The sequence below is a fragment of the Jaculus jaculus genome, chromosome 3 (genome assembly GCF_020740685.1).
Source record: "Jaculus jaculus isolate mJacJac1 chromosome 3, mJacJac1.mat.Y.cur, whole genome shotgun sequence".
Classification (NCBI taxonomy): Eukaryota; Metazoa; Chordata; class Mammalia; order Rodentia; family Dipodidae; genus Jaculus; species Jaculus jaculus.
Window position 1 is genome coordinate 83,220,569 of NC_059104.1, and position 9,647 is coordinate 83,230,215.

Genomic DNA, 9,647 nt, shown 5'->3' on the forward strand with positions numbered 1-9,647 from the left:
CCTTGCCAGGCAGTCTGGCATTAATCAAGGCCATCAGAAAGATGCTAGGGAGGAAAGAAGAGACCTGATAACCTCTTGTATAGGTTTTTGGTCATTCCTCTCTGTTATTAATAAACTAGCAAGATTGGCAACTTGAGATGCAACCCAGATGGTTCTGAATTCCTGCTAGTGAAGGCAGCTTCTTCTTTAGGAGTTCTCAGATTGAGCATGTCCTTGAAGAGAGAGCTTCAAATTAGCTAATTGTCAGGAAGCATTGGTTTCTGGGCAAAAGGAAGAATGGTCATATCCTTGGATGGGTGGGGTTCTATGAACTCTCTAGATAACCACTATTTCTACTGGATAGATTTAGGCTTAGTGTTAAGCTATGCTTGTGGGCTGTTTTTGACTAATCTAAGTGGTAATTCACATCTGCTTACTAACTTAGGTAATGATTCTGGATTTGCAGTACAGTTAGAGAGGGACAGAAGTCAGGAGGCAAAAGAATCAGTAAAGGTCATTTGAGACATGAGGTCATATAACTGGCTTTTTGGGTAGGACATTGAAGTATACTTGGATATATGGCCATAATAAGATTTTATGATACCTTCCTAAGCTTTGTTTAAGTGTATATAGAAAAGCAATGGGAAATTGAATAACTTTGGATTTACTAGGGTCTAAAAGCTTAGCATTACTCAAAGAAGAAAGTTATATGGAGTGGTGGGTCCTGAAGCCTTTTTAATTCCTTTTGGATCTTTTTTCTGCTTCACTGGTCAACTTAGTCCAAATTACATTTTCTTGGACTTCCTTTGCTCAGGATGTGCATGAATGTGGGCTTCTCTGGAAACGGTGGGACTGAATGAAATAAGCTGATTGAATCCTTGGAAATAAGTAGTCAGTCATGACATGAATATGTGTCCACAGAAGTGAAGACAAAGTGATGTTCAAGGCAGTCATGCAGCATTTAAATGTGAACTAACCAATGCCATGGTAGCTACAGACCTAGCATGAGTTATCTGTCAAGAATTGAAAGGAGAATTGGAAAAGGCTTATAGTCAGTGTCTACTTGTAATAGGGAACCACATTCCCCCTCCATGTTAAAATTCAATAGTTTCCCTTTGACCATGTTTTTATTTTCTGGGGTTTCAGTTACATTTAGCCAATCATGATTTGAAAATATTAAATGAAAACTCTGGGAAAAATAGTTCCTAAGTTTTCAATAACTTCTAATACAGTACCATGTAATAATTGTTCCATTTTATTATTAGTGATTATTGCTAATGTCTTACTGTATGTATATATACCATACATATGGTATATATACATACATACATATGATTGATATATATATATATATATATATATATATATATATATATATATATATATTTGTATGTATTTGTAGGAAAAATACCATATGTAGCTACTGTCTATAGTTTTAGGCATCTAGTGTGTATCCAGGAATGCATTTTACATGGGTAAAGGAAACACTCTTGGTTTTTTTAGAAGGCTATGCATGCTATGGTAAACTTGGGGGCACAGCAGCTAGTACTGGACTGGGATTCAGGTCCCCAACTCTGCAGTACTCCTGGATCTCTACCAACCAGCTGCATGATGCTTTTGAAATTATTGTATATCTCTGACTCTGTTTTTTTATATGTAAGAGAATTCCTGCATGTGCTTTCTAAGGTTCAGTTCTGTACACATTACAATTCTATGCATCAGAGCCTGTATCCTTCCCTTCACAGACACTGTTGATAGTCTAGCATGAGATAGGGCTAGAGGTTCCTGTCTTTATCTGAAAGCAGATCTTTCCACTGATCTGGCTAATGTTAACCATTTCCTTTCACTTGGTATTTATAGCTTACTTACTGTATTACTCAAATACATTATTTTGCCTATCTTTGCAACAGCCCAATGAAAGGGGTTTTTAAAATTACTACCATTTTATAATCCAAGTCATGTTGTCAGATCAGGTAATAGAGTTTCTTGCAGGACTTGAATCTAGTTCTTGTGTTCATACTATTAATAAAGTTAATGTAGATAAGTGGCTGACTCTTTGTAGTTGAAAAACACGTGTCTACCAGCTGAGTTCCATGCTAAAATTCATTTTAAAAACTATATTTGCCTTTAATAAAGGGAAAAATACTTAAAAACATTAATGTGCATAAAGATGTTTAATAATGCCTGAGTATTTTCTGATATTGTAAGTAATTTTCTTTATTTTTGTGATACTAGGTTTTAAGTCTTTGGCTTCACAGATGCTACAGAAACACTGTACCAGTGAAGTATATTCCTAACTCTCTTTATTTTTTTTTTAAAAAATTCAAGACAAGGTTTCCCTAAGCTGTACATGCTGTTGTGGATTTACAATTTGTAACACTCATGTAGATTAGGATCAAGATAGCTTTTGATCTGACATGTAATTAGCTAAGGATTAGCCCAGAGAAACGTGAATTCTACCTTGCTTGGTCTTGCAAGACTAGAATCCCTGTCTCATCCAAGTCTCATTGAAGATGGCTGCAAGCATCAACTCAGTATTAGTTTTCTGCTTCTTCCTCAACTTTTCCTGGGTTCAGCACAGGGAGGTTGGCCCTTCCTTAGCCTCTTGAGCCCACCAACTAATCAGGTCTCTCTCCCTTTCATACCTGAATCTGGTGATGGGACTCATTCTAACTGAATGCAAGATTCATATAAATGATCCTGAGACATATGTAAAAGCCCCTCTTCTCACTTTTGTTAAACCCCTCTTCATCTATCTTAGCACCCTACTCTCCCGTGCCCTTCTTCATTATGTGAGAGGCTCTTCTTGGTCTCCTTTCCCCTAGGAAGGGGGAGGATTTATTTTTACTTTTTACTTTTACTTGTGCCTGCTTTCCACATGTGTGGACCCCATCTTCTGAGAGAGAACTTGCCCTATGTGGCTGGAAACAGGGAGGTTTTTTTTTTTTTTTTTTTCTTTTGGCTTGAACTTTTGTGATTTGCTTTCCCTCTTAATCCTTATTCTAATAAGTCTCATTATTTATAACTTACCCTTCTCTGAGTCTGCATTTTCAATTCTTTGATAATTTGGACAAGGCCCCAAAGTTGGTGTTCACAGGCCTGAGGGTATTGTACATCTTTATAGAGAACTAATCTCTCCCAGGTCTCTGACCCTGTATCTCTACCTCAGCCATCTGAGTAAGTAAGATTACAGACTTGTTTGCACAATTAGGCCTGGCTTAATTTTTCCTTTTTGGTCTAATTATCTTTAATGGGCAGGATTTTTATTCTGCTTCAAAAATTTTGTAAGTAAATTTAGTATGTAACCACATCATATTTCTACTACAGATTGTCTATACATCTAAAATCATAAAAGGTAGAACAATTTTTTTTGTTTTGGAAGCTTCTGAGTGGCTGTATAGCAATGCTTTATTCTTTTAGATGTTTATTTCTGTTGAAATTGCATATTTGCTACAATCTACAAGGCTTAAAGAAATACCTAAAAGTGGTAAAGTAATAAATATATTTGGTATTTAATATGTACAGAAAAATACTAGAAATATATTTATATAAAGGAAAAAAGCAACATGGAACTTTATATTGCATGACTTTTTCATGAAGAATAATAAGACAGTAGATACTCTACCTTAACAAATGAACAAAACATTTCACACTAAGGGCTGGTGGTGTATTCATTGGGCAGGAGAGCTGAAGATGGGAACATTCCACTCCAATAGGAAGGAATACTTTATCACAGACATTGCTTAGAGTTACCTATGTTCACTCCAGTACTATCTACATGGAAATGACAGCTATTAAATATAGTTATCATACACTATTAAGTACAAATAAAATTTTCCATACTTCATGCATTCTAGAGATGTTTTAAATAATAAACAAAAGTAGCCCCTTAAAAAATTTTTGTGGGGTTCTCAGAAATTTTAGTAGTCATGTTGGCTCCACTGTTGTAGCAGAGATTTAGGAGCTTTAGGTTGAAGTATGTCCCAACTATCTAACCACCCAGTTATGACACCCATCATAACTGCTCCTTAGATTTGTGCAAGTGCAGTCCTTGTCATGTTTAAGGATCAATAAAACATGTTACTAATTTTTTTTGGTTATGTTTACTACTCAAAGGTTGTATGTACCAAATTTCCCTTTCTTCAAAGTGAAATATTATGTCAAAGAATAATTTCATTTATTTACGTATGCATGCATGATGTGTGTGTGTGTGTGTGTGTGTGTGTGTGTGTGTGTGTGTTTGTGTATTGTATTGCACATGTGTTGCTTTTTGTGCTTTGCCTGCTGCAGGGTATGCTCACCTGTAGTAGCCAGAGTGGAAGGTCAAGTGTTCATGTCCCTTGTTTTTCCATCCATTTTTGTCTAAACTGCAGTCTCTTATTGACCCTGGAACTTGCTGTTTTATCATTCTGTGAGCTCTGGTGGTCCATGATTCTTGGGGTCCCTAGTTCCCTACCAGTCTGGGTTATAGGTGTGCATGATTCAGGCTCTCAGATTTGCACAGGAAGTGCTCTTAACTGCTCAGCCATCTCTCCAGCTCAGTTTTATTTTTTCACCACTGACATTTAATGGTTTTAGCTCCCAGGTTCTGGATCTCCATGTTGTGTAGCCTCATATTACTGAGCACTGCCTGCAAATGACAGTGGTGAGCAAGCCAAGGAACATCAGCCTGAGACAAACCAGGAGTAAGGAAGCCTTCATGTACCCCACATTCTCCAGTCCTACTTAGAGAGGTTTTTTTTTTTTTTTCCTCATCATGTAGATTTTGCCTCAACATTTCTCATAGTTGTCTAATGGTTATAACACAAACCTATAAAAATGAATTTTTGGACTAAGGATATCAGAGTTTCCTAGAACAAATTACAGCCCACAGAATAAATCAAGCTTGCCTTTTAAAAGAAGTAAACAAAGCTTTGTTAAAATACAACCACCCCTGCTTGTAGAGATGTGTATTTGAAATAAAGTAAAAGTCCTATGAATAAAGCACTTACTATATAGTCTTTGTGAGGATGGCAGTTTAGAGTGATAGTTTACTAGGGATTATGGAAACTTTTCAGTTCCTTTGTCCCTCCCCATTCTAGTTTCCCTTTGGTGAGGGCATTAAGGACTTGTAGACTAAGAGCTCACAGCTCCTCAAAGCACTTATTATTACCCATGTATTTTCCTTTTCTTACCTGTCACATATTGATAGCTGACTTTCCTTCCTCCCTCTTTTCATTAATTTCTCTTCCCTTTATTGATAGTACATGGTTGAGTGCTTATATTTGTGTTTTTTCTATTCATTTCTAAATATTAAAACTATTCTTGGGCTGAAGAGATGGCTCGGTGGTTCAAATGCCTGAATGTAAAGTCTAACTATTGGGGTTTGAGTCCCCAGCACCCCTGTAAAGACAGATGCACAAAGTGGCACATGCATTTAGAGTTAATTTTCAGTAACTAGAGGCCCTGTTGCATCTATTCTCTCCTCTTTCTTCCTGTCTGTCTTCTTTCTTACTATGCTTGCAAATAACTAATTAGAAAAACTATATTTAAACCTTAATATTATTTTGGAGTTTAAAAGAAACAATACATCTGAATGTGTATGATAAAAATAAAGAAATATTTTCATAGAAGACAAATATTTTGCTGAAAATTTAAAAATTATAATATACACTAAAAGTATGCTAGTAAAAAGTATGTTGGTAAAAGCTACTACTAGACTATTAAATGATTTTGATTCTTCATGCTTCTCTAGGACCCATGATTATGTTATTTTCTGATTATAAAAACAGCTTATGTGGGACTAGAGATATGGTCCAGTGGTCGAAGGTGTTTACTTGCAAAACCTAACAGTCTGGGTTCAATTTCCCAGTACACACAGAAAGCCAGACTCACAAAGTGGAATGTGTGTCTGGAATTCATTTGCCGTGGCAGGAAGCCCTGGTGTGCCCATTCTCTCTCTTTCTCTCTGTGTGTCTTCCAAATAAATAAATATTTAAAACATAGCTGATGCTTCTTACCACTATAGATATTGATTCATCCAGCATACACTTTGAGCTACAATTAAATCAAAGGAAAATTGAACTGGAAGCATTGAGAACATTTATGGAATAGGTAGGCTTGTAGTACATATGAGAAATCATTTTATTATTGGTAAAGCTGGTGATAGGGGCAATCTACCTTCTTGGCATGAAACAATGTGATGTGTGACTATCTTAAGTAACACTGTGGTGTAGATACAAGTTCAGTACACTCCCGAGAAGGATCAGGTAATAAGTATTTTAGACTTGCATGTCATATGGTTTCTGCCTTCAGCATTTAACTCTGCTGTTTAGTATGAAAATGGAAATATACCAGGCATAAGAGAATGGGTATGGCTGTATTTCATTTCAGCTTTGTCTACAAAGGGTCTAATATAACCCATAGATTATAGATGGCCAGCATATCATGTGTAGAATTGAGAACATTGACTTGGAATGAGCTGAAAACTGGATGGGTAATGGAAAGCAGTGGACTTTGGATTTTGAATACTCTTCTCAGATACTAAGAGGCCACTGAAGGATACTATCAGAGGAGAAACCAAATTTTCTTATGATATGGAAGATGGATAAAAGCAACGAGAAAAATGAAAAAAGGATGCCAATTCTGTGCTTATTACATAGGAGTAAAAACCAATAGATTTCTAACTCAAATGGTAGATGTATTCCTCTCAATAGGACCCATAGGGTTATTTTCCTCATGAATCTTCTCTTGGGCCCTTGGGTGAGGATCTCAGTACCACACAGAGTGCTTTGTTAGAGTACTCTCAGAAGAGTTTAACAGAGACTACTTACCAAGATGTGGGCAGTGTGTGGGGAAACTGTAAGAATTTGTCCCACATCTTAAGCTTCCTATGAGTAAATGTCAGAGTCCCTAAAGGGATAGGTATGAGAACAGTTTTGAGAATCAGAGTTGAACTAGAAAAGGGTAGAATCCCAGCCCCATTCTTGATGATGCCATAGGAATAAGCAGTAACTATTATCTTGATTGGCTCATCCCTTCTACTTGTGCTCCTTATAAGAACACATGAGGGACTTGAGAGGAAGTCCAAAACTTGGGAAGTCCAGAGGCAGTTGTATATTTGATGCAGTTTAAGTTCCTAGGACATGGATTAAGATGGGGAAGGGTAAAGAGTAACCCTGGAATAAAATCTAATATTCTATTTTCATTATGTGCTGGGAATGAGAATATTGCCCTAGAAGCATAACATGGCAAAGATACTTCCAATTTCCCAAATATACACATACTCCCCAGCTCCCTTGGACAAGTAAGGACATGTGAAAGGTTCCTACAAATGGGTATTGACAAGAAGGGTCATATATGTATATATATATATATATATATATATATATATATATATATATATATATATACCTTCTTGGAGGGAGTAAGAAAGGGACAGAACTTGATGCTATGGCTCTCCTTTTCTTTGTTGTGATAATTTAGAGGTCAGGTCTATTGTCAGAGATTATTGGCAAAGTAGATTGGAACCTGATCTTACAGAATCTGGAGCTGGAGTGCTGCTGGACCAAATTTCCATAAGTGAGAAACAAAACACTGCTGTATGATTGAGATTTTAAAGTCCACTTCTTCCTGTAGCAAAACCTAATCATGCTGACTAATATGATAGGAAAGTTCTAGTCTCATGCCTTAACTCTCCAAAATGTAATTGAGCAGATCATTTACCAAAGAGTTTGCCAGAGCAAGAGGCTGTGTGATGCAGTTATGAAAGAGTACCAATTACCTTTGCTAGCTGGGCATCTTCTCTCTGTAGGACTGTGATAGGATTTTACAAGTCGAGGCATCTTACTCACCAACTTATTTGATTATGTCATTTCTAACTCTGCTTCCTCCCCAAACTTCAATCCCTCAGCCTTCCTTCCAAATGTAACCAAGTTAGGGAATTATTCAGTTTAATTTTTCTTAAAGAATAGGGGCCAGCTGACTTGCTTGACATGAGCTAGAACTGAAGTGTGTAGTGTAGAATTACAGAATCTCCCTATGAACGGTGGGAAGAGCTTGGTCATTATAGTCAGGCGTGTCTGTGTTTGAGTTTCACTCTGGTCACTTATTAGCTATGGAACATCATGCATGTTACTTAACTGAGCCTCAATATTTTCCCCTATGTGAAGTAATGATACCCATGGAAAAGAGTTATTGTGGATATTTCAAAAGATTCATATTGAGAAAATAGCATAATGGATGATTGATACTTAGCAAAATCTGAGTAGTTGATAATTTCCTTATATTTGGTATATGAAAATTCTATTATCTTTACTTCCTGTCTCATTACTTAGGCTGGGCTTGAGTCTTAGAAGAGATTATGTAAAGATCAAAATAAATATTTTGAGAGGTTATTCTATGAAGAATAAATTTCACTTGAAGTGTGTAAGAGTCCAGCGTGGTGGTATATACCTGCAATCCCAGCACTCAGGAGGTTTATGCAGGAGGATCCTGAGTTCCAGTTTAGCATGGGTTACACTGTGAAATCCTGTCTAGGCATGAAATATAGAATATAATTCTAATGGGACAGTTTGGAATAGTCGATTTGATGATGAGTCAGGTGGTATGGAAAGTGGATCCAAATCATCATTTTAAGACACAAAACAATTGTTCAATCATTTTTTCCAGTCTAGTGTGCTTACCACTAGAGTGAGCATGGGCATACTTGGCTCTCTCCTCATTTACAATGTGCAGGATTGCTGTGAGGCTCAGTGCATAGCACACACAGCAAGGCAGAAATGGCCACGTGTTGTGTAAAAACCTCAGTTATTCCCTATCTAGTAGTGTTTTACATTTGACAAAATGTTGCTGGATGACTAAGGTGGATGGCTAAGTAAAAACCAAGTCAATAGAACTAGAAATTATACTTTATTAACAGTCAGTTTCTCTTGAGGATGGGAAAAGGACTGGAAAAGGGACGGTGTCAGGACAAAGAGAAAGAGAGAGGGAAGGAAGGAAAGAGGGAAGAGAGAAACTGAAGAATTCAAATCTTGACAGTCAATTTGTTCAATCATCTCTATCCCTAACAAAAGTGAGTATGGAAAGAGGAAATAGCTTATGGTTTACAGATAATGACCCACGTAGAGTCACAACTTTGTAAGATTTAGGATGTGTGCATTTTTCATTATCTCAGAGTATTCATCAGTTTTCCTGAGGACTAACTTAGCTCTGCGACTATATGGCATCTAGGGAAGCATGGCTGACCCTTATTAACATACTTGTGTATGAGGTTGGATTCATGTGATGTGCATTAGGTCATTAATTCTCATGCATATATATATAATTAATATAATAATTATATAATATAATATAATATAATAATTATATAATATAATATAATATAATATATATATATATATATATATATATATATATATATATATATATATATAATTTTGAAGTATTCCAACACTGGATTTCAGTGTAGTTTTGGGAATGTGCCATGGTGGAAACATAAGTTATTCTGGGTATATTTCTTATGTCCTCTAGCCTTGAACAATATGTGAGGTTGTCTTGACCTCAGGAAAACTGAATGGTAGCTCAAACAAACTTGTATGAGCCAGTTCTAGACAGCTTCACCCCAAACCTGGGTCTTCAGTGCAAAATATAAGTAAAACTGATTTTAAACATCCTCATGGAACAATGGA